The 24,448-nt window shown below is 47.1% G+C and overlaps 1 protein-coding gene across 1 annotated transcript in view; it reads left to right on the forward strand.

Annotated features, from left to right (window-relative positions):
* Positions 1 to 256: 256 nt before the first annotated feature.
* The window catches only part of FBXO4 (F-box protein 4), a 293,565-nt gene continuing 269,373 nt past the window's right edge, over positions 257 to 24,448 (forward strand). Inside the window, exon 1 of the mRNA XM_078675013.1 lies at positions 257 to 378. The gene's annotated coding sequence lies outside the window, so the exon portion shown is untranslated. The remainder of the gene's footprint in view (positions 379 to 24,448) is intronic.

The following is a 24,448-nucleotide window of genomic DNA, read 5'->3' on the forward strand; positions in this document are numbered from 1 at the left end:
CGCGCCCTTTCCAACGCTTCTTCCCGCCTCTGTCACGCTCCAGGCTGTTTGCGGCGCCGAACTGGGGCCACGTGACTGTTCTGCAGTGTGCTGTGTGCGCGCGGGTTACTCCGCATCTCTCGTCGCCATTGTAATGTAGTTTTTATGCACCACAGACGCAGGAATACTTTCCAAGATTTATTTATTATCCCGGTGCGCCGGGAGGCAGTGCGCTACTGGCAGCGGTCGGCGCCGATAAGAACATGGCCGCCTTCCGCTTCCCGTCCCCTAATTTCCGCTTCCTGTGATGGGAGACTAGACCATCACCACAGTTCGTGCGCCTCTGCAGGCCCCTAACACCAGCATGAATGATGAAGCATCCCTCTGCAATCCCTTACGGTGAGAGATGCTAGATGTGGCAAGCAGTTGCACCTACATTTAAGGGCAGTGACCTGGTGGTGGAGGATTGGAGGGGGGGAGGGAGGCGGATAGAGCAAAGACATGTGGATTCAAGATTCCCGCGTTTCATGACTAACAAAAGAAACACTGTTCGTAAGGTGTGGACAATTCGAGGCAACTGTTGAAAATAAAGTTTCCATGGAGGGAATGAGCCTATTGTGCGTGACAATTGTTAACCTGTATGATTTGCTATCCCTGCTTCTAATCGGTTGATTCTTTCACTGCCCCGCCCTCCCTCAAGAATCTGTCCTTTCCCACTCTTATCTCTCTTTACGTTTCCTTCGTTAGTCTCACTTTCTCTGATAATATATGTACTGTGACAGACAGGCTCCTTTATGGCCTCACTATCTCGTAGTGTGCTTCTCTTATCTTTTTCTCTATCAACCTTGCTTTCTTCCCCCACTCTATCTAGCACTCCCCGCATCCATTTGTGTTTATTTCTCTGTCTCATACCCGAGTTTTCTGTTCATGTTCACGCTTTTTCTCGCCTCCCCCCTATTATCTCTCTCTCTCTCCTCCTCTATCACTCCATCATGCTCTTCCTATCTGTCGGTTTATATCTGTTTCTTTTTTCTAACTCTCTTTGACTACTTGTTTAATTTCCTCTCTTCTTTATCTCTCCACTCTCTTTCTACCCCCATCCCCTCTTTATGCCTTCCTTCCGTGTGGCCTCTCTGTCCAGTCAATGTCTCTCTCGGCATGTCTGTAACTCTTTACATCAGTTTAAACCCCCCCACCCTCTCTCCCCCAGTTCTTACCCTGTTGCAGAGTGCTTTGCCCACTCTTGCTCACATACTGTTGTCGGTGGGTGAGTTCACCGTCTGCAGGCCCCGCTGCCTGTGTCTACCTGGCTTCCTGGCCCGTGTCATGACAACCGACCTGGCGAGCGTTTGCCAACATTGTCTGAGTGGGTGCCTTTGCAGGAAAACGACTGCCATTTAGGTAAAACATCAATTAAGCAACCCTCCTGATTCGTCTCTCTTTAGGTGTCTAACTGCATTCATGTTGCTGCTCTCCAGTAATTATTTTATTTTTATTTAAGTGTGTGTGTTTTTGCATATGTACAAAGAGCGTTGATAAGTGTTTATTGTTTGTCGTTGCTCAAATGGGTGTAATTTCTGATATTTAATTGTTCTCATTGACTTCATTGCTTGATTTTGCCCGCGACAAAGTGTCACTCATAGTCCTAGAATGTCACTACTAATTACACTGAAAAAATGTAAATGTCACACATGAGCAATCTGAAACCTTGGCAGCTATGCCTCTGTTTTTATATGTGCAGGGAGAACGGAGAACGGAGAGTGATAACACAGAGTGGATTCAGCACTCTTTACTTTGCAGCTACATGACCCCGGTATTGTAATTGCAGCGGGTGCTGCAGGTAAAAGTTAATGTGCTTTGCAAAAGTTGTGTGAAATACTCAGAACTGAGGGGCATTTGTAGAGTTGTGTGTGATTGATTCAATCTTGGAATAAACAGCACGGTGATAGGAGGTACTCTTTCCAGACAAGGAGAGTGGGAGAGAGAGGGCACGAAGTTGTTCATGTTGAAATGTACAGCATCAGGGTGCACGGGCGGGAAGCACAACAGTTGACACCAGGCCTTTTTCCAGGAATCTGAATGGTCTTGGGCATACGACCATTAAGGGAAAGGTGACCCTAACTGTCAATGCAGGAGCTACCTGAGACTGAAAAGCAGAAGAGAATAGTCAAGTCCTCTGCCAGATCATCTGTGAATGTGGCTCCTCTGGCCCCCTGGATCAGCAGCCGTGGCCCCCAGGCAGAAATCTCTGCCGCTCGGGCAGTCCCACGTTTAACAACACATCTGCCCTCCACATGTGTTTGGAGGGCAGCGGGGGCACAGGTTTGTGTCTGGGGGTTAAAAGACATAGCTGACAAGTTTAACAGACTCTGCTCACCATCTGAGCCACTACCCCAGTCCAGAGAAAGAGGCTTGGAACCTGCCTACCTGTGTGATGCCAGCAGGGCCAAAGAGTCAAGCACTGCGCAGCATTGAGACACATGCAGTGTAGCATCCAACATTTCCCATCAGTGGGTAAGTCGCCAGGCCAAAAGGGGCATCTAACTGGTGAGAGTGATGTCTCTGTGGAGAGGTGTAATTTGGTATTTATCTATGAAAAGGAAGAGTTTGGATTTAATTGTCAGCTTTATAGTAAAGTGTATAGAGTCAAACATGGTCAGGCATTGTGATTTAGCCATAGTAGTGCAAGCAGGTGCAGTGGAGCAGGCGTAAAATGTAGGATGTGTAGAGTTTGTGCAAGTCTATAGAGGTGTTTTAGAGGAGAGTCTATTAGTCACATTCCATTCCAGGTGTTTTTGTAGCAGTTTCAAGATCTCTTTAAATCTTCTCATTGCTCAAGTGTCATTTCTAGTATTTCTTTCCATACACTTTGTTGCTTTATTTTGCTCGCTAAAAATGTCACTCGTAGTCATTGAAAGTCACTCATAATCACACAGAAAGTATGAAAATGTCACACATGGTGATCTGAAACCTTGGCAGCTATGAAGGCTATTCCTCTCGGCCCCTGGCTACACCGGTGCTGGACCGTGGACCATTTGCTTCAGGGTAAGAGTTTGTTGGGGCCTGACACATATTGTTAGGGTGGCCTAGTAGTGAAGGGCACTACATTAATGCCCTTCCATTTCTAGTGCTTTGCAGCAGCTCTCATTGCTCAGATGGGTGTTATTTCTGCTATTTGTGTTTTCCTCGTCTTCATTCCCTGATTTTACTTGTGAAAAAGTGTTACTCATATTTGTGGAAATGTCACTCATAATTACACTGAAGTTATGAAAATGTCACACATAGTAATCTGAAACCTTGGCAGCTATGGTGACCTGTGACCAATGCCATTGTCAGTCATGCGCATTGCGCAATGCAATTAAAAGCGTGGATGGCTTGTGAGATATCCCATCCAAGGACCCAGCCAGAGACTACTGTACAGAGGGACTGTCACCGGTGCAGCCACCGGGCATAATTAAATTATTACTAGTACTAGCCCCTGCCTGGCTAGCCTTGCCCTGTTTTCTGCTGCCTGCTCGCGCCTGCCTCTGAAGCTGCAGGCCAGGCCTCAGGTGAGTGAGTCTGTCTGAGGCAGGTGTGGTCCAAGCCTCAGGCTGAGACGTGTATTGCTTTCATTTTATACTCATTAATGTATAAAGAAAGATTGGATTTTTCAAGAGATATCGCAGTACTACCTACCTATCATGTTCATATACTACTCAAGGCCGCCCTGCTCAAGAATGGGCTAGTATTGGCTATGTTCTAGAAAAGAGCAGCATTTATAGGGCTCAAGTATAGGGCAGTATTTAAATTGTTTTAGAATAGGCCTCTAAAGCTAACTCGTCCTATAGTAGTATTTTTTTTTATAGCGTCAGAAGAAGGTCTTGGCTTCTTCGGTGTACTACACAGTAGAGTTCATATGATGGGCAGGCTGCCTGTGGTCACTGCCTTGTGAGTACGTGCTCCGCTGTGGCGGGGGCTTGGCGCCGGTGTTGAGAGATTTCACGGAGGAGTTGTGCGGGCGGGGGTGTAAAACCAGGGGCGGGGTTCCAGCTGGCACAAGGCAGTAAACGTGAACTCTCTTGCTTTGTTGTGAGTCACATGCACACTAGCACACAAACCAAGCGAAGGGACACCCAGTGAAGCTCTCGCACTTTCACGCTTGAGCCTATAGTCTAGGGCAGTGTTTCCCAAACTGTGGTCCGCGGACCCCCAGGGGTCACTGACACATTCCCAGGGGGTCCGCAGGCAGCAGTTTTAAAAGCACTGCAAAGTATCTTGTTTCATTAGCAGTTTGCAAAGAACAATAAAAGTGTCAAGATAACTCCACTAATTAATGTTCCTACTGGAGAGAGAGGAGAGTTTTGTCCAGTAGCAGCTTGGACTCATCTAATGTAGCACAGAGGGTTAATATGCCTACTGCAAAGTAAGTGCACCATGCATTTTAAAAAACAGTATTCTATTGGGTTACCGCTTTTGTCAGAGAGATTCTTTTGTTAAAGTGCAGTTCATAAGTGACAATCGTAATCTAGCACAGTGACCTATAAACTGTCATCAAACAGCTGCTTGCAAACTGCAAGGTACAAGTTCGTGAGGTATGTTTTTTCCCAGTCTTTCATTATCCTGATGCTGCTAAAAAGTGGCGGAGAGTGTTGTTAGCCTCCTTGGCTTAACAACACACTCCGCCACTTCAGAAACGCAGTGCTGCACCATATGTACAAGAATATGGTGCAACCCTGCGTTTCCCCTGCGCTGGCGCTACACTTAACAGGGGAAGATTGTTTATGGTCATAAATCATAAGTCATAAGTCAGATGCTTTTATAGAGCGCAAAAATCACCTTTAGGTCCCAGGGCTCTTCCTGCAGATAAACAATCTCGAAATGTTGTTTTGTTACTTCTATGTGTTCTGCTTAATGCAGCACACATGGAAGTTACAAAATGTCGTTTTTTTAAAAAAGATTGTTGATGTGCAGGAAGGGTCACCTTCCTGAACATAAACAATCCAAGGCATTTTGCAAAAACAAGGAGAAATTAAGCATTTCGCCTTGTTTTGCCAAGTTAAGACCAGGGTTTCCCTGGCCCTAATTTTGGCGCTGCCTCCCATTTACGCTGCTCTTGTAAATAGGCGGCAGCGTCAAAATCAATGGGTGTTGCAGGGAAAACGCCCATCGCAACATCCACTGCCCACCCCTTTCACGCTAAGCATTGGTTCCGAGGGGGGTCTTATTTACAAGGCAACGTTAAGTGGCTTAACGTTGCCTTGTAAATAAGGCGATGCCCCTATCGCCACGGTAACCTCTCAAAAAGTGATGTTCCTATGGTGATAGGGGCTTGTAAATATGCCCCTAAAATCTGAAGTAATTTGAGTATTTGTTTTGTGTGCACACGTGTTAATTCTTTTCGAATTACTGTTTTAATGTTTGAAATTTAAATCCTACAAATTGCTTGGGGGTCCCTGGCTTCCAGTGGTGACTCAATGGGGGTCCTCAGCAGTCAAAAGTTTGGGAACCACTGGTCTAGGGTCTCTTTCGAACGGCAATGTGCCTCTCAGCTGGAATTATTTGGGCAGAGGCCAGGGCAATAGAGTAGGTATCCTTACTGGGTATTTGCAATGTGCCAATCCGTGCCCTTTCCTTTTTTCCAGTGCAGGGACATATGTGAACAGAGTGCCATGACAGCAGTGATGGGGACTTCCAGTCACTGTGCTGATGCCCCCACCGGGTTACAGCAGCTGTCTCAGTGGTGGTGAGTGCAAAGATGCTGCACCAGTGATCGTCTGCACCAGCGCGGGGTCGTGCATCGCCCATCCCTGTACCACCTTGCAAGCGCGTTGAAGCCTGCTCTGGAAGTTAAATGAGATTTGTGACTTCTAGGCGCTCGCACACAGCTCCCTGTTGCAAAGTCACTCGTCCTTGAAAATGAATTGGTGTGAAGTCATCAACTCTTACAAAACAAGCCGTTTGTTTCAAACCTGTGCTAGGCTAGATCTCGACTGTCACCTGCGTTGGACATGCAAAGCAAAGTCATCATGCCAAACTGTAAGGTGGCCCGCCCAGGTATAGAATCCTTCGTTGTACTTTCCTGGGTGACGGAAACTCTCCAGAATCGAGTCCTATGCTTCATACTAACAGTACAAGTTCTTTGCAGTGTGAGTGGGAATAAAAGTAGAACTTAATATTATATAGTAGGCCCCTGGGCGTAACACAGGCCCCCACTTTGCGGGGGAGTGGGGTTGCGCTCCAGGGAACCACTCATGCAGCGGAACCAGGCCTCTTTATTAATTAAATAATGTGTGGCGTGCGGAGGTCTCCGCGGTCTTCAGGGTGGGGGCTACAGATTAGCATGAAGGTGAGAGATTGGGTCTGTAGTCAAATGCACATGTTAGTGTGAAGGTGAGGATTCGATTATGATCGGGGTCAGTTTACATATTGGAGTCAGAGTTAGAATTAGGGTCAAGGTTCAGGCAGGGTTGGAAAAGCAGAAAAAGAAAATCTGAACCAAATTATTCAAACTACTGCTCAAACCAACACACAAAGACATTTTCAAACTATTTACAATACATTTTAATTTGAACGAGATGCTGTTCAAACTAATTGCTTCTTCTAGTCACAGAATAATAAATGCACCAGAAGCTTTCGTTCTTTTAAGTCTTTTTGTTGATGCAATTTAAATGAACTAACATTGTATATACACTATCAAGAGGTGCTTCGCAAATAACACGTATACACACAGGCAGTAAGCGCAATGTAAACACCAACAAAGCAGATGCACAATAGAGAAGCACGTCTGCAATAACCCAAAACGCACTAAAAGGTGCTTTTTTTCTAGTTTTATATAGCGTGAATTCGACCCGAAGGTATCAAAGTGCTTTACATAAGGACCGGTTGTGTCACAGACGGACACATTCATTTTTTGTTAGGCACATGGAAAAGAAGTGATTTACCCAGATCAGGATGTTGAGCTTCCCTGCAGAGACTCGAACTCTGTTCCCCAGTTTCAAGGTCAATCGCTTTCTTTGATAACAATGCACATACCCGAAAAGAATGATCACCAACCCTGCATACACTCTAGCATGAAGAGTCTATACTAACAATGCATGGACACTGTGCCAACAATGCATATACAAGCAAGAAAACCCATCTAACAATGCAACACAAGCACTTAGAATCTATTTACTAAGGATGCTTATGCCCATGAACACTAGAATAGTAAACCTAAATAGGAAAACCCAAAGAACATGTCTGCAAACACTATATTTGAAAAGCTGCCCTAAATAGATACTAAATGCTCTGTCCGGCAGTAAGGTGTATGTCAAAATGTAGACCTTTGCTTACAGCCCTATAGGTAGCGTAGAATGGAAATTTTCCTTTAGCAGTATATCTGTTCGAATGCGAAGGTCTATTCTTTCATACGCTCATGGTACATACAGAGGACAGCTATTCCTAAACACCACCTTCAAGAGACAGTAGGGCTTTTTCACACTGCACATAATCACACACTAGAGACTCCTTCACTGCACAAAAACAATCACCGGGGGGAGAGAGGGTCATAATTGAAAACACCATGGGCTCTCGCTTACTGCACACGAATAAACATATGGCGTACGGCAAGGAGGGAGCAACGGGACAGATGTCAAGGATTCGCTTTTAGCAGTTAAAGTTTGAAAAAAAGTGGCAAAATTCAGATGAATGGATGATTTCGGGATATTGTGTTTTTAGCCAGTCAATGGCCATAAATCGAATTTGTTAATGACAAAAGTTTGCAACAACCTCAAATATTTTATGTGTTTGGGAATTGAACTTGTAATAGTGTAAAGTACTTTAAGTAATGCATAAAAATGCCTGTGTGTATAACTCACACACTGGTATATCACCAGATAAGTATTACACCATTGCTGTAACTCAGCACAACTTTGCATCTTGCAATATGTTTTCCAGCCTATATTTAACTCTCAAACAAAAGTGACTTGTGCATTTTAGTTAATCTTATAAACTAGGGGTCCAGTTAGTGATTTCACTATGGCTGTCATTCTGAAAATGTTATACTATTTCAAACCCTAAAATCCCTGTGTGCCAGCATTCCAGCCCCGCCCTACATCCCCTCTGACTAACAACCTACTCATGTGTTTCTGAGCCTCTTCTCTCAGCCCTGCAAACAAGGTGCTCATGAATAACACTGTTAGGCAATATTCTGAGAGAGGAATGTAGGTGGTAGGATGACATGGGGCAAGGAATTAGGGGGAAACACCTTGATAAAGGGACAAATAGAAAAAGTGAGCGTAAGGAAAATTAAGGATGTGAAATAGCAGATGGGTATATAAAGGAAAGACAGAAAGAAAGACTGGAAGGAAAGAAACATGAAAGGAAATAAGGAAGAAAAGCCAGGATGGAAGTGTGAAAGGAATGATGAATGAATTAATTAATAGAGTAGTGGAAGAATTGATAGAGGGAATGTTGAAATGATGGCTGGAAGAGTGAAAGATCAATAGGTTAAAGGGTGAATGAATTGAAGGGTGAAGTATAGATAGATTGGGAAGAGTGAAGGATAAATAGTTTAAATAATGTGTAGATTGATCCCTTAGATATAATGATTTATGAATGCATGAAAGAAAGGCTATCATTTTCTGTTCCAGTACACCCTCGGCCCCCACTCTGCCTCTTCCTTGCATTTGAAATTTACATTTACTGCTGTAGTGAGAAAATGCATTTCATGAAAAGGAATATGAAGTAAGGTTGCCAAAAGAAAAATGCCAGCCATGCATATTTTTGTCGGTGGGGCAAAGTGGTAGGTGGCGGGCCGGGCCGCTGGGGGGGGCCCTCATTGTGCTTTGCAGGGGGGCCCCCTCAAGTTTCGTTACGCCACTGCCCCTCCGGTACATTTCTTAAGAGCCACAACACCGAACGCACACACAGCGGTGTAACCAGTGGCTTGTGTACCCTCTGAAAGTGTTCTCCTGGCCTGAGGCCTCTCCTTGAGCTGCTGCAGGGCACGTTAGGAAGCCCCTGACAGAGGTAGCAATGTGAGTTTTTATTAAAGTGGGAGGCTTGGAGCATGAAAGCTTACCTTGCTTTCGCACAGTTTGTGTTTAGGAGACACAAAGCCAAGGCAATCACAGCAAGTCCGTCCCGATGGATCAAACACAGCCAACAGGGATACAGCACACCTGCTGCCTGCATGCCGAATGGTGATTATGCCGAAATAAGAACTGTGCAGCCAAACTCTTCCACAGCCCACGCCCACCGCTTCCATTATCCAACCAGGCGGCCTAAAAGTACCGCGATGGCAATGGGTGCTCCAATTGTTGCCACCCACTACTCTCTCTTGAGAAAGGTCAGCCCTGCCTCTTACCATTCATTTCAATAGCGCGCCGCTAAAATCGCCTGGGCTACAGTAAAAGCGCCCTATTGAAAACTAACGACTTTCTGCTTTTTCTGGTGACTCCCTCCATGCTGACATCACTCTTCTAAATTCCGGTTTTTTTTCTAGGAAGGGAGCTTCTGAATTATGTGCAGTCTCTTATCTCCTCCCGTCGGATCCTAGTCCCGAAGATAGTGGGGCAACGCCCCTTAACACCAGCCGCCACTGTACACTGCTCGCCAATACAAGTTTGGCTTGGTCCACAACTTTAAGCAGTCGTGGCCCCACAGAGGTTTCATGACCTCCTTTGTTTTCCCTATCCGAATCAGGAATTAATGTAATGGATTTGTTGGTGGTTTTACAGTTGCTGGTTGAAATAGCGATTGCGAATGGATATGACTTTGTGATGGCTGGTAACTGCTCTGTGAATGAGATCACCAGATAATGCAGTCTTGAGTCTTGCACATTGAATATTGACCATTCAATCAAATCTGAAAATGATGTCATCAGAAGCCTTTTGTTGACTGTTGCTGATATGTGAGAAGAGATCACTGGATTTGCTGGAGGAAGTCTTAGAAAGTGAACAGGAAGGGTGGATCAGAGCAGGAGGAGTGAAGAATCAGGATGAAATTTAGGGGACTACAGATGGGATCCCTGTTTTGCCAGATGCTATGTTGTCTGTCACATCTAGACATTTTCATGGCCCAATCCAAATAGGGAGAGACGCGATGGTGGGTTTGTTTAAGACACATTGGTTCAATCCTGTTTCCATGTAATTGCTGAGAATCTGTGTCACTGATGTGTTACCTGACAGCAGTTAATCCAGGCAATATGACAATGGTTGCAATAAGCAAAAAACAAAGATCAGGTAGTCCTTTCAATCACATGCAACCATATTTTGTTGAGATGCCGGTATGCAATTAACATCGTTACAGATCTGTTACCTGACAGCAGTTAATCCAGGCAATATGACAATGGTTGCAATAAGCAAAAAACAAAGATCAGGTAGTCCTTTCAATCACATGCAACCATATTTTGTTGAGATGCCAGTATGCAACTAACATCGTTACATCTTAGTGGTAGTGTGCATCTTTTCTGGTTGGGTGGAAGAGTACCCGACTAAAAGGAATGACAGTCCCACTGTGGCCAAGCTGTTATTGAGGGAACTGATCCCTTACTTTGGCGTATTGATTTCTCTGAAGTCAGAACATGAGACTTGTTTAAAAAACAGGTGATGAAGATTCTGTGTATAGCCCTGCAGGTGGATCAGACATTTCATAGTAGTTACAGGCCTGAGACATCTGATATTGTTGAACAAATCACTGAGACGCTGAAGTCCTGACTTTCCAAAGCATGTGCTTCCCTGTCCCTCAAGTGACCTGATGCCTTCCTTTGGTACTGATGAGTACCCAGAGCACTCCAGATAGGTGGACAGGACTGTTTCCCACATGAGATCCTCCTGGCGAGAGCCCTGAGACTTCCTGCGCTTTAAATATTACATATGACATGGTTCTCGATTACTGCAAAGGACTGGCTGGTGTTTTACGTTCTGTCTCTCATCAGGTCGAGGTGACAACTCCCCTTCTGAGGCAAAAACAGTAGCACAACTTAAGTCCAGGAGATTAGTTACTGGTGAAAACACACATCAGGAAGAGTTGCCTAAAGCCCTACTGGTGTGGCGCCTTTCAAGTCATCCTTGCGATGACTTGAAAGGGGCCTTCAAAGTGAAATGTAGTAGCTCCCAAACCAGGTACATGCTTCTCACACCTGAATAATAAGACAAGCTGGTAAAGAGATGGTGATCACAACTACTGATTTGCAAAGTCAAAATCCAGAGGATCCTGAACAGCCATAAGGGGGAGAAGTGTGCCCATGTGTCTCAGTATCAACTAGAGACAAGTGCTGAGTCTGGGGTGCATCAGCCAAGAGTAACTACAGTGAACTAAGCTGAAAGAACCATGAACAATAACTCTGAGCATGAAGAAGGGCCTAGCAGTGCAGCCTGAGGGATGTTAAGAAGAGGAAGGTGGCAAAGGAAGAGTGACATACTAAGAGCTGTTGTGTCAGAGGATTGCATCCCAGAGACCATCAACGAGGGATCAGAAACAAGTGTGTAAAGTAACAGTGATAGTAAACAGACAGTAATTAGGAGATCAAAGAGAACTTGGTGCTTAATCGAAGGTACTCAGCTCCTGAGTGGACATACTTCAGTGAGACTGGGCCTGACTTGAGAACACGTAAAACTGAGGATCAATAGGAAGTGCTTGGAAAAACCTCCATGAACAGCTCTACTACAGTTAAGGTTGACTGATTTTTTATTGTAGACTGTTTCAATCCAAGTGAACTGTCCAAATGAACTGATAACTTTTTTGTAACTTATGAAACTTCTTATGGCCCAGGCTCCAGAAGAAGAGGAGGTTAGGCATTTATAGACAAACCGAAAACTGTACTTATATACTGATCTTTGAACTAATCAACATTTTGCTGATTTGTATAAGTAGAAGACAAATAGAATTAACTTTTGCTTTTTGATTTTGTGTTCCTTGAAATCTGACTCAAGAGAAAGAATGGTGTTTAATTCATCAAACAATTGTTCTTCTGCATGAATATTTAAAAGTCCTGCATGTGCATGACTGCAACATATGCACCTCCTCATCTGCCTCTACTGCAGAGAGATTGACAAACTATCATTTGCCCCTCGCTTATTCTCTGTCCTGTGGAATAATTCTTAGTCATTTTGTTTATTATTTTTCGAAATGTTTCTTTTCTTTTTAATGCCGTGCCTACGTTGAAGAATTTAAATCCACAGATTTATAGTATAGTTTAGTCATTTATTCGATCCATATATGATCATAAAACACATATATACATAAAACATCAAACATGGAATATAGAAGTACATCAGAGATATTTAAAACTGAACTTCTCGGGGGGCGTGGCTAACCACCAGCCAAGATGGCCGCACTCTGAAAGAGCTCTGTGACTGACGAGCCCTCCTCTGGAAATCCGCTCATTCATCCATACCTTTAGCAGCTGCTGCATGGCAGGATTGTGGGCCCCATGTCCTCCGGTGCAGGCGGATTCTACCAGTGTCCAAATCCGAGGTTCCCCGGAGCAGCTGCGTCGTGTTAAAGACTGCGGCCTGTTCTGGCGCCAAGAACCGGGGTCTTGCGTGGAGACCGGACCCGAGGTGCCCCGCACACTGCGACGCCTGCCGCACCCTGCGTGCACTCCAAAACGACATCGGAAGACGAGACGCGCTCCCGCCCACCTACGGGACCTGCCAACGTTCCGAGTGACACCTGTCCCCCACACTGGCTCAGGGACTCGACTGAGCTGCGGACGGTGGCCGTTGCTGACGTGGAGGACTGGGGAGTGGAGGAGCCTCATAGTGCCCCGCCGCCACAATGCTACACAGCGCGAAAGCCCACTGCTTTGCCGCGGTAAGCTCCTGCGGCTCGCTGGGGCTAAAGCGGCTCGCACCCACGCTGGTGATTAACAGCCTGCCATTGCTCACGCATCTCGCGGGCCGCCTGCTGAGACGCTCCGAGGCGGAACAGAACAACGAAGGCAGGGGTGAGAGGGGGCCCTAATACAACTCAGCTAGCCCACACCAGCAGATCGATCCCGGGGTCCCCACTGGCCGTGGCGAGGCAGGGGTCTGGTTTCAAGGCATCCACAGCGGCCCTCGATCGCCCTGGGTATTCACGGCCACCGCAGCACCGGCCTAGTTGGGGGACTGAAGCTACAGGCAGGCACAGGCTGCGAGGAGACCACAAAACAAGGCAGAAAGCGCATGTCATGCTTTAAGAATCCCCTACGCGGTCCCTTTAAGAAACCCGGTATGTAAGGAACCAGGAAACAGGGAACGACGCTTCACGTTCCTGCGTCAAGCTTCCCTTGTTTCCGGTTCCGTTCCTGTTTCTCTGACTTCGTTACTCTTGGTTCTGTTTTGCTGTTGACCGCTGTTCATCGTGTAGCGTTCCCCTGCACCAGCTTTAAGTGGGCTCGCATACGCGCTTGGTTACAGCGCCTTTCTGCCTCTGGCGTACACTGCTGTGTGTTCCTCCCGGCGGCCGGGCTTTGCTCCGCCATCCGGCTGGGCATTACTCTGTGCGTACGTACTCTCCTCTCCCCTACTCCTGGTGCCTCGCCCGGCGGCCGGGCCTTGCTCCGCCATCCGGCCGGGCACTGCTCCGTTCTCTGCTTTGCTAAGAACGAGTTCACGGCTTTAAACGTGAACTTCTGATTTATTGCGCTGACCCTCAGTTCCACCCGGCGGCCGGGCTTAGCTCCGCCATCCGGTGGAACTAGTCTCCCTCTTGCTTCCCAGTAATTCTTTTTACGCCTGACAGCCGGGTTGTGCTCCGCTGTCCGGTGTGGTGTTTTCCCCCCTTTTTCTCCTTACTTAGTTAGTCAGTTAGGTTTCTCCTTTATTATTTTCCTGTCCCCGCCTTACCTGCAAGGTCCCTGTTTCCAGGAGCTTCCACCGTCTCTTTCCATTATATACTGGAAACTCTGTCCTTGGTATTTCGTGGCACTCTTGCGTGGATCTGGGTGGGTGCCTCTATTCCTCACTACAGGGAATCACGGTAAGAGCGTTTATGCGCTACCAATATTTTGCCTTATTATTGTTCCATGTAAATAGATTGTATAGAATTTGTTTGGTTCTCATAGATGGTGATTATTCATAAAGACATCTGCAGAAGAATTAAATGGAAGGTTCTTTGTGTACCAGACGTTATTGAAGGGGTCTTCAATGGCAGTTCCAAGATAGTTGAAGTAAGAGAGGGGTTGTTTAGAGTGCTATCAAACATACAACATCTAGACTATAGTACTCCTTTCAATAACTGTGTCATCCTTCTTATAGCTCCAGACGTTGTACCTTACTTCCACCTTCATCTGCTAAATCAGAGTCATATTAAGAACTTGGGGTACGTGATATGTTTATGTACATGTATAATCAATATCCTGTTTGATTGGAGTAGAGCTAGAGTGTTTTTGTTTCCTCTTGTCATTTCAGCCTTCCTGATTTCTTGTTGCCTTCATTGAAGTACCCTATATTCACTACTGGAGAATTCCATCAGCCATCATTGTCTTCCCCCTTCTTTCCTTGTTTTGTTTCCCTGTTTTCCCCTGGCGTGTCTCTCGTACTCTAGTGCTTGATAGAGTCGGAAGACCGTAGGGGAAGGCTGCGGACTACTCTTCGGATTCCTGACGCTCCTGTGGAACCAACCTGCAATCCTTACAGCGCAATAGCCCGCCAGAACCACTTAAGGGCGCACTCCGCTGTACACCCCAAGCAACTTCTTGCGCACCACAAACGACGTCGGCGGCGATAAGTGGCAGGGGCACGAGGGGTCAGCAGACCTCGAAACTGGAAAAGTATGCCTATAATAGGGACCCGCCAGACGCTGCGAGGGGGGACTCCGCTCGGACGCCACCCCACTCCGGGGTAGAGGGGAACAACACAGAAAAGATCACTCTCCACGACGTCATGGCGACCCTAAAGACAATGCAATCCTCAATGGGCGCCATCTCAACGGACATCTCCCTGATTCGCGCTGACTTCGCAAAAATGTCTGACCGCCTGGTGTCGGTCGAGAAGACAACTACGGACCTTGTGGGAGACACGTCAGCATTAAAGCGCAAAGTCCAGCGGTTGGAAGACGACAATCTCATGCTAAAAGCAAAACTGGATGACCAGGAAGGCCGCTCGAGGCGGAATAATGTGCGCCTGATTGGCGTTCCAGAATCAGAACGTGGCCCGGCCCTGGACCTCTACGTAGAGGATCTTATAACTAAGCAGCCCCAACCCAAAGGACTCTCGAAGTATTTCTCGGTGGAACGTGCCCATCGAGTCCCTGGAGGTCAGCCAAAGCCCGGGGCCCTGCCTCGACCTATCCTGGCACGAATTTTCAACATCAGGGACCGGGACGCCATTTTACAGGCAGCGTGCACTCAACCTCCTATCCAAATTGGCAACTCAGAGATCCACTTCTACCCGGATTACACAGCGGCAGTGGCTCAACAACGCCGGAGCTTCACGGAGGTAAAGAAAGAACTGCGTGCTCGAGAGCTAAAATACTCGATGATTTTCCCAGCGAAGCTGCGTGTGGAATCCGAAGGCAAATCGTGGTTCTTCGACACGCCACAAGCGACTCAGGAGTGGCTGGAGGGATGGAGACCGGCGAGAAATCCGAAGAACCGGAATCCGCAGCGCGACCCCGGAGAAAGGAGCCCTCAACTTAACAACGACGCAGAATGAACAGGGAAAGTTGCATTGCAATCTCCGTCATGGTCACCATAATCTTTCAACATTTGATTTCCAAACCAGATGTCAATCCCCTCACCAACTTGTTGGAGGTTGCTGGGCATGCAGAGAGAAGGTGAGGCGGAGGGCCACTTACGGAGGGCCAATTATGGTGAGACTATGATTTAACAGGGCAAGACCCATGCAGGTAGGACTATACGGTTAAGACTAGCACTGCACGAGTATCTACAGAGAGGGGGGGACGGCAATGGACACAGAAGTCTCACCCCCACGAACTAATTTCATGTGTTGGGACTGTAAGCACTCTGCTCAGTTGGGGAGGTGGAAGGTTCATTGTCCGCCGGGCAGGGAGGCAGGGAGGGGGGTAGGGGTTCTTTACGTTTTCACATTGTTTAGTTTTTGTTTCATTAGTCTCTTCTCAAAATGGTTGGCTATTTGCAGACACACGCAACGCAGACAACGTTTCTTCTTTATGCACTTAGGCTGGATGGCCTGGCCGGGGCGACCATCCGGGAGCTTCCGGTCACGATCACTTCAACATGACACCCACCTCACAGGCACACTGCTAGGCAAACGGGAATACGTTCTACACTACCGCACACCTCGGACCTTGGTCCGCATCCTGAATCCGATGACACTGATGCACTTGCTTACCGATGATCATGGCTGATCATGAGGTCTCTACACCGAGCCCCCAATCACAACCACTAGTTGCCCCCACGCTCACAGTAATATCGTGGAATGTCAATGGCCTAGGCCATAAGATTAAAAGAGGCCTGGTCCTCCAATATCTCAAGAGAAAGGCACCCACATTAGCTCTGCTACAGGAGACACATTTGGTAGGGACTACCTCCAAGGCCCTTAATCGCTGGGGCTTCAAGATGGTCGCACACGCAGAATTCTCGGCGGGTTCCCGTGGGGTTGGAATTCTGGCCCAAAAAAACGCCCCACTCCTCATCCAACGCTCATGGGCGGATGACCAAGGGCGGTTTGCGGCGATCCATTGTCAATTGGAGGGAAGACCATATAATATACTTTCAGTATACATTCCCCCCACGCTACACCAAGGGGCATTCCAAGACCTGGGTAAATTCCTGCTTGAACTCCCAGAAGGCGAACTGATCATTGGAGGAGACCTCAATGCAGTATCAAACGCAGCAATTGATCGGCAGCCTCCTCGTGGGTCCACTAGATCTGACCAACTGTTTACCGACTTCCTTGAAGCAATGGGATTGGTGGATATGTGGAGACTTAAACAGCCCCAAGACTGTCACTACACGTTTCACTCAGGGGCCCACAACAGTCTCTCTAGAATAGACTACATACTAACCCAGGCGATCCCCCCAGAAAAGATCACGGCCCTAGAGCTCCTCCCCAGAGGGATATCAGACCACTCCCCGATGCACCTCACCTACACGACACAACCCACCAGACGACAAAGAATATTTCCGATTTACCCCGGTTATCTTAAAAACAGAGCTATTTTGAAAGCACTAAAAACCTCCACCACGCATTACTTTGAGGAAAACCCAGACTCAGTAGATTCGCCCTCAGTACTATGGGAGGCGTTCAAAGTAGTACTTAGAGGACAGGCTATTTCCACCATTACCAGGCACAAAAAAGAGCTACGGGCGGCTGTGGAAGCACTGGAAACAGCAGTTCAAACAGCGGAGTTGGCCCATGCCGCAGTTAACACGGAAGACACAGCGCACACATTAACATTGGCATCACGGGAATACAAGGCATACGTGGAGGACATAACCAAGACAAAACTGACTGACACACTGCATAGGGTCTATGAGTTAGGTGACAAGACTGGGAAGATGCTCGCATGGATTGAACGTAGGGACAGGGCCAATAGGTGGATTGCTACATTAGAACGCCTAGATGGCACACGCACAACTGCTCCCCCGTACATTGTAAAAGAACTGGCCACATATTATGAGACCGTATACACTGCACGGGGTGGGAAGACGGAGGAAGATTGCTCGCGGTACCTGCAGGACATACCCATGCCCACACTACCGCAAGAGGATGCACAGACACTTGAGGAAGACTTTACAGGGGAAGAGTTAGGGAAGGCAATAGCAGCACTACACACTGGGAAAGCGATGGGGCCCAACGGCCTACCAGTTGAACTCTACAAAACACTATCGCAACAGTTGATCCCCTACATGCTCCCGATGTATAAAGATTACCTGTCGCGAGGTGAGCTCACGGCTGACCAACGGCTGGCAACAGTAGTCGTAGTACACAAACCCGGTAAACCACCTGACCAGCCATCTACCTATAGGCCTATCTCCCTAATGAATGTGGATGCTAAAGTTCTGGCAAAAATTTTGGCGCTAAGGCTACGTCCCACCTTCCAGACCTAATACACCCAGACCAATCGGGCTTTATGCCTGGTAGGAATACCTCACTTAATCTGCGGCGCATCAATGGAGTCCTACATCGTGTTCCCATGCTGCGGGAAGACGCGGCCATCCTCTCTCTTGACGCCACAATGGCCTTCGACCTGGTCGAATGGCCATTCCTATTCGCGGTCCTCAGAAAAATGGGCTTCGGCCCTAAATTTTGCAGTTGGGTCAAACTTCTCTACACCGCGCCGACGGCGCAGGTAGTAGCCAATGGCCACACTTCCCGCACATTCACACTGGGACGAGGAACGAGGCAGGGATGCCCTCTATCCCCGCTTCTCTTCGCTCTTATTCTAGAACCCCTGGCGGAGCAGGTGAGAGTAGACTCCGTAATTAGAGGAATCACGTGGGGGACTGGATGGGAAGATCGCATCTCCCTCTATGCAGACGATGTCTTGATTTATTTGATGTCCCCCACCCAGTCTCTGGCGGCTTTGATGGACCTACTCAGGGCCTACGGCGAGGTATCAGGTTACACCATTAATTGGACCAAATCACTTCTTTATGTCTTAAGAGGCCACACACCGACGCTGCCCCCTGACTGCACCCTACAGATGGCCACCAGGGGATTCAAATACCTGGGAATCTATGTCACGCCACAGGAATCCTTATTCATGGAGAAAAACTTGATGAAACCCCTGATGAGGCTAAAATCCAACGTCACGCACTGGCGCTCTTTACCGCTTACATTGCTGGGGAGGGCCGCATTATTTAAGATGCTATCACTCCCTAGATTTCTTTATGCATTGCAAAACACACCCTTTCCGGTCCCTCTCACCTATTTGAAGTCCATAGACACAGAAATCTCAGCACTCCTGTGGGATGGAAAGCCGGCCCATATAGCACACTCCAAATTAATCCGGTCCTGGTATGACGGCGGGATCGCCCTACCTAGTGTTAAATTGTATTACTGGGCGGCGCAATTAATAGTGGTTAATCAATGGTTGCACGCCCCGCAACTGGACCCAGCCTTCCGCCTTGACCGAACTGTGCTGCCACCTGACCAACTCATGCGGGCACTATACTCGAACAAACGACGCCACACCTTAACAGGTCCAACAGCCCACACGATTAAGATCTGGCACGTAGCACAGAGAGCCCTGGGATGGGAGGGAGTGCTCACGCTCGCCACGCCACTTTGGGACACGCGACGTCTGGGAACACTGGCAAACACAAAGGGCTTCCGGCAGTGGGACTTAATTGGTATATCCAAAATCGGGGACTTATGGAAAAGAGGTGAAGTAATCACTTTCCCAGCCCTTAAAGAAAAATACGGGATGGCGGACACCGAACACTTTCGCTATGCACAAATCAAGCATGCACTACAAGGGGTAATTCCGACAGGCACACAACTGGCTGAATCCTCCCCCTGGAGGACAGACTCCTTACTGAATGCCTAGAGAAAAAAGCGATCTCCCTCACATATCGCAAACTTATCAATAACATGCCCGACCCCACGGCTATCCTTCGAAGCAAATGGGAAATAGAACTAGGGGACATAGGGGATGAGGATTGGCTGTACACTTTGGCATCTGCCAGGGAGGCCTCCATCCTATCACGACTCAAGTTAGTGCAATTGAAATTATTACACAGAATATACTACTCCCGCACACTCCCACACCGGCTGGGCCGCATTCCGGAACCTATCTGCCTGCGCGGATGCGGCCTCCCGGGCACATTCTTACATATTATATGGGACTGTCCCATGATCCAATCATACTGGAGCCGTATACTCTCCGAAATATCGGAAGCAAGTGGTGTTGAACTATTAAGAGAACCCAGATGTTGTTTATTGAATATTTGGTCGCCCACGGACATGAATCGAGGAATGCAGACATGGGCAACTTTGGGTCTAGCCCTTGCTAAACGGAACATTGCCAGGAACTGGGGCTCGGGTGTGGCACCCACATGCACACAATGGGGGAAAAATATGGACGTTGCTATGTCGGCAGAAAAGGCGGTATATGTTCACCGAGGATGCCCCAAAAAATGGACTAGGATATGGGGGAAATGGAACGAATACAGGGGCCAGCTGTGCGACCCACCACAAGAAATGTCTGATATGGAAAGTAGCCCATGAGGGGGATACCCTGAAGTGCTAATGTTACATTTACCCAGGGGGATTTTTGCCGAAGGGAGAGCTGTGGACCCTATATAACTATCAACTGGTACGATGGGGACAGAACAAATGTAAATGACCTAAAGATATCCATCTTCCCTTAGGTTGATTTTCGGGAGCACCCATGGCCCGATGGGTTGATGTATTTCTAGCTGTGATCAAAGGACAACTGAAGTCTGCATGATGTATGAAACAGTGCTGTACATTGCAAAGAATATATGAATGTATCCTGTATTTAGACCGTAATGTCAAGTGTTATGCGTAACATGTAAAAGCCAATAAAATATGTTTTTTTTTAAAAACTGAACTTCTCAACCATAAAACATGTGCTTGGGCCTTAACAAGAACATAGAAGTACAAGCATTGGCATAGCCAATAGGTCTCGCCTTTGGGACCTTATAAGTGTTTAGTTATCCAGCACACTATACTTGGTGCAACAACATCAACTGTTGCATGGCTAAATAATTATAAGGTCCAAAGGCGAGACCTGTTTAAAACGTCTGCAAATTGGGAGTAAACACAAAGTCTTCTCCCAGGGGAGCAGGAGCTAAAAAATTCTACTGCCGGCTGGGAGCAGACTTGACATCTGTTTCCCTGAAACAGATAAGCAGATTTCTCCCACCCGGAGGGGGCAGCATAAATAGCTGTTCCCTGGTGGGGCAAGATCACTGCAGCATGCAGAGAGCCAGCTGGGGCCACAGGGGCCATGGGGCTCTCCGCCTTGGCCCCTAACGTGGTGCATGGTGGGTGCCCTGGGTGGGCACAAGGGCTTCCACCTATATTAAACTGAGGCCTTGGGGTCAGAATTGGCTTGGGGAGAAGGGCAGCATGGCACTCTTCTCCTTAGAGAAAAAAAACAAGGCCTGCTGGGATGAAGTCCCCAAAGCATTTTAAGGGCTCGAGGAAGGTTGGCTCCCCTCCCTATTTAAAAAACAAGTGCCAAATCATGGTGTTCCCGCCATTTTCGTGACTGATGGACAGTGTATTTTCTCTACAATTACACGTTGGAAAACGGTCTGAAATCCTTGATGAAGGTGAATGCACCTTTGATTTATTGGAGTGCTATCTCTTCTACAGTGGCTGATTAAGACAAGTGGGTACTTTCTTTTCGTCTCCTGGTCTGAGGGCAGAATCCATGGGTCTCCTTTTTAATTGCTATTGAGTATGCAAAGGTGCCAAATCACCTACAAGCTCCTCCTGTTTGGGCCACCCCTTTCTCGTTAGTACTATGCAACAGCATTCCATAATTGTGCAGGCTGAGGGTCATTGTGTTTTCTCTACAACTGCTCGTTGAAAAACAATCTGAAATCCTTGATAGAGGTGAATGCGTCGTTTATTTACTGGAGGGCAATCTCGTCTATAGTGACTGTCTAAGACAAGTGGTTTTTTTCTTGCCTCCTGGTCTGAGAACCGAGTCCACGGTTTTCCTTTTTAATTGCTGCTGAAAATGGAAAGGTGCCAAATCAACAACATACTCCGCCCATTTGGCCTCGACCCATGCACGTTAGCAGTATGCAACAGGACTCACTCTGGGTAAGTTGGCCACATAGCCTGGTCACAGGCAAGGCCGTGTTGCCAACCTACTGCTGGGCATGGCCAAAAGCGTGTGCAGTGTGGGGTTGGCTGCCTGTGGTGGTTTGTTGCAGGACCTGGCCACAGGCCTGGCCCTGCAGACAACCCCCCACTGAACACAGCCAAGGGGGAGTTGGCTATACCATACGTAAATACAACCCCCTGCCAAGCACAGCCCATATGGTAAACTAGTAATACACACACAAAAAAAAGGTTAAAGTAACGTTATATTTAGGTGAATATGGTTGAACTAAAAACACACAGAAATTCAGCAGTTATAGTTAGTAGTGCTAACTATAACTTGCACCCCTGCCATGCACTGCTTATAACCTCACATTTTACATCAATCCTGACATGCTCTATGACATCACTAATTACATCACTAATGACAACTCAAATCACATTATTGATGACATCACTGATGACATCATCCAAGCTTCTTTTGTACATATTACTCTATAAATTAGTATGGAATTAGAGGCCTGAAAGAAAGTATATAATAGCTCAGAATAATATAAAGCATTGTTAATGCCATCACAGATACAACTACTTAAGGTGTAGCAAGCATGTGCTATGTGCAACATTAACCATATACCATACACATCCCAGGTATCCTAAGTCACATTTTCAATTAACTACTGATATATGGGAAACACTGTGTTGAATATAGACACAACTGTCAGAGAAAGCCAAGTCACTCAGTATATTGATTTAATGCCCTACTGCAGACTGCTTTTATCTGTATCAAACCCCTCACAGTTACTGAACCTACATTAAGAACTTAGATTGATATCAGTAGAAAAGTGGGTACTATAAACAGTGTTTACTCTATAGAGAGTGTTTACTCAGTACCACACTATTTGCAGACAGTGAAACTCATAAGAAATACCCCCAAGCACATTAAAAAGTATCTATCAAGAACAGTGTACATTCTATGAAACACTTGTAAAAAAAAGACGCTACTCGCTTAAAATATCTAAGGTCTGAAGGTGCTAAAGATTATACTACCTGCAGCCTTCATACTGTACATAGCTTAGTAGCTAGTGCCCAGAGTCTTCTAGGTATGTAGAAATTGTCATGCTGAGACAATTCTGTCTAATAACTCAAGGCTGCTTACAATACTTAGGGGCCTATTATGATTGCGGTTTTCCCGCATCCTCCGGGCCGGCGGAAGCCACTGCCGGCCCGGAGGATGCGGGAAAACAGCCGCGGAGCCTCAAAAGACCCACCGCCATATTTGGATGGCTGGTGGGTCTGGCATTCCGTCCGCAGCTTTTCCGCCGTGGTCGCCTTCCGACCGCGGCGGAAAAGCTTTAACATGGCTGGCGGTGTCTATCAGACACCGCCAGCCATATTAGGATGATGTGAAAGGCATGCTTTTCCGTGGCGGCTTTTCCGCAGTGGAAAAGCATACGGACCTTCACTTCGGGGGCCCGTTGCGGGCCCCCTGGGTGAAGGTGGGGTGGGGGGTGCACATGGGGGGTACCTATGGTACCTCCTGCATTTGCGTGCACAAAGCAGCAGGCACTGCGCGGTGCCTGCCGCTTTGTGCATGCAAATGCGATGCATGCATTTTTAACCTTGCGGCAGGTGCAGCTTGAAGGTGCACTCGCTGCAATGTTAAAGATAGAGGATGTGACCGCCACCCTGGCGGTCACATCCTAATCTGCTCGGAGGTAACACCGCAGCCCTTGCGGACGTTCCCTCCTGCTCAGGGGTCGCGGACGGAATCAAGTCCGTCCGCGATCATAATCGGCCCCTTAGTGTCTATTACGCAGAATGTTAACCCAGTTCGAAACATTTTCTGCAAAAGTAAAAAACTTGTTTTGAACATGCTGAACACAAGTCATTACCTGTCACCTGCACAGAGTTACTCTTCTATGCAAATATGTATAATGTGTTCAATACCTCTATACATCTATAAAGCATTAGAAGCATATGCGTTTTGTAAACAGTTACAGGCTGTACAAAATTTGGTAGAAAAATAATATGGTAGCTAACCACCACTATGTAAACTAGAACACAAACTAACACACTCATTGGATGATGTCATCAATGATGTCATTTGAGATGTCATCAGTGAAGTCATAGAACATGTAATGAGTGTTGTAATATGTAATGTCATAAGCAGTGCATGACAGGGGCGCAAGTTATAGTCAGATCTAATGTTTCTGCGTGAGGGTTTTTAGTATTCAGAAAAATTGGCACACAACAAGTAGCGGTGTGAGTAAAAAGGGTACAAAAATGGGGATGGTGCTACTAGGTCAGGGGGAACCCAAAAAACCTATAAAAAGGAGTAGGCAAAGCCAACCCTATATAAAGCATACACATATGAGCACACGTCAAGTGAATTATTTCAAAGCACATGTACTGTGCAATTTTCAAGTCTCAGCACAAAGAACAGAAATAGGAAAACAAGATCGACACGATAGTAGTGGATTTTTTTCTTTTTATGTGATTGCGGTCCTCCTTCAAAAGGAGATCCCCAGAAGAAACAAGCCAGCACATGTTTCGTCAATGGGTAGTAACCCATGACTTTTCAGGGCTGAATAAAAAGCAAACTGCACGGGATCGGTGCACCAGTGATAATTCCAACCCGGTCCTTAACGGGTTAAATCGGTGAAGAGTGGCCACCGTAAGCCTGGAAAGTTACATGACATCAGGTCCCAGAAAGCAGGGAGCCTTATGAATGACGGGCGGGTACAGCAGTCAATTGCGGAGTAAAGTTTGGCGCTGCAGGTGCCGCGCGT

Source organism: Lissotriton helveticus, chromosome 2_1 (genome assembly GCF_964261635.1).
Source record: "Lissotriton helveticus chromosome 2_1, aLisHel1.1, whole genome shotgun sequence".
Taxonomy (NCBI): domain Eukaryota; kingdom Metazoa; phylum Chordata; class Amphibia; order Caudata; family Salamandridae; genus Lissotriton; species Lissotriton helveticus.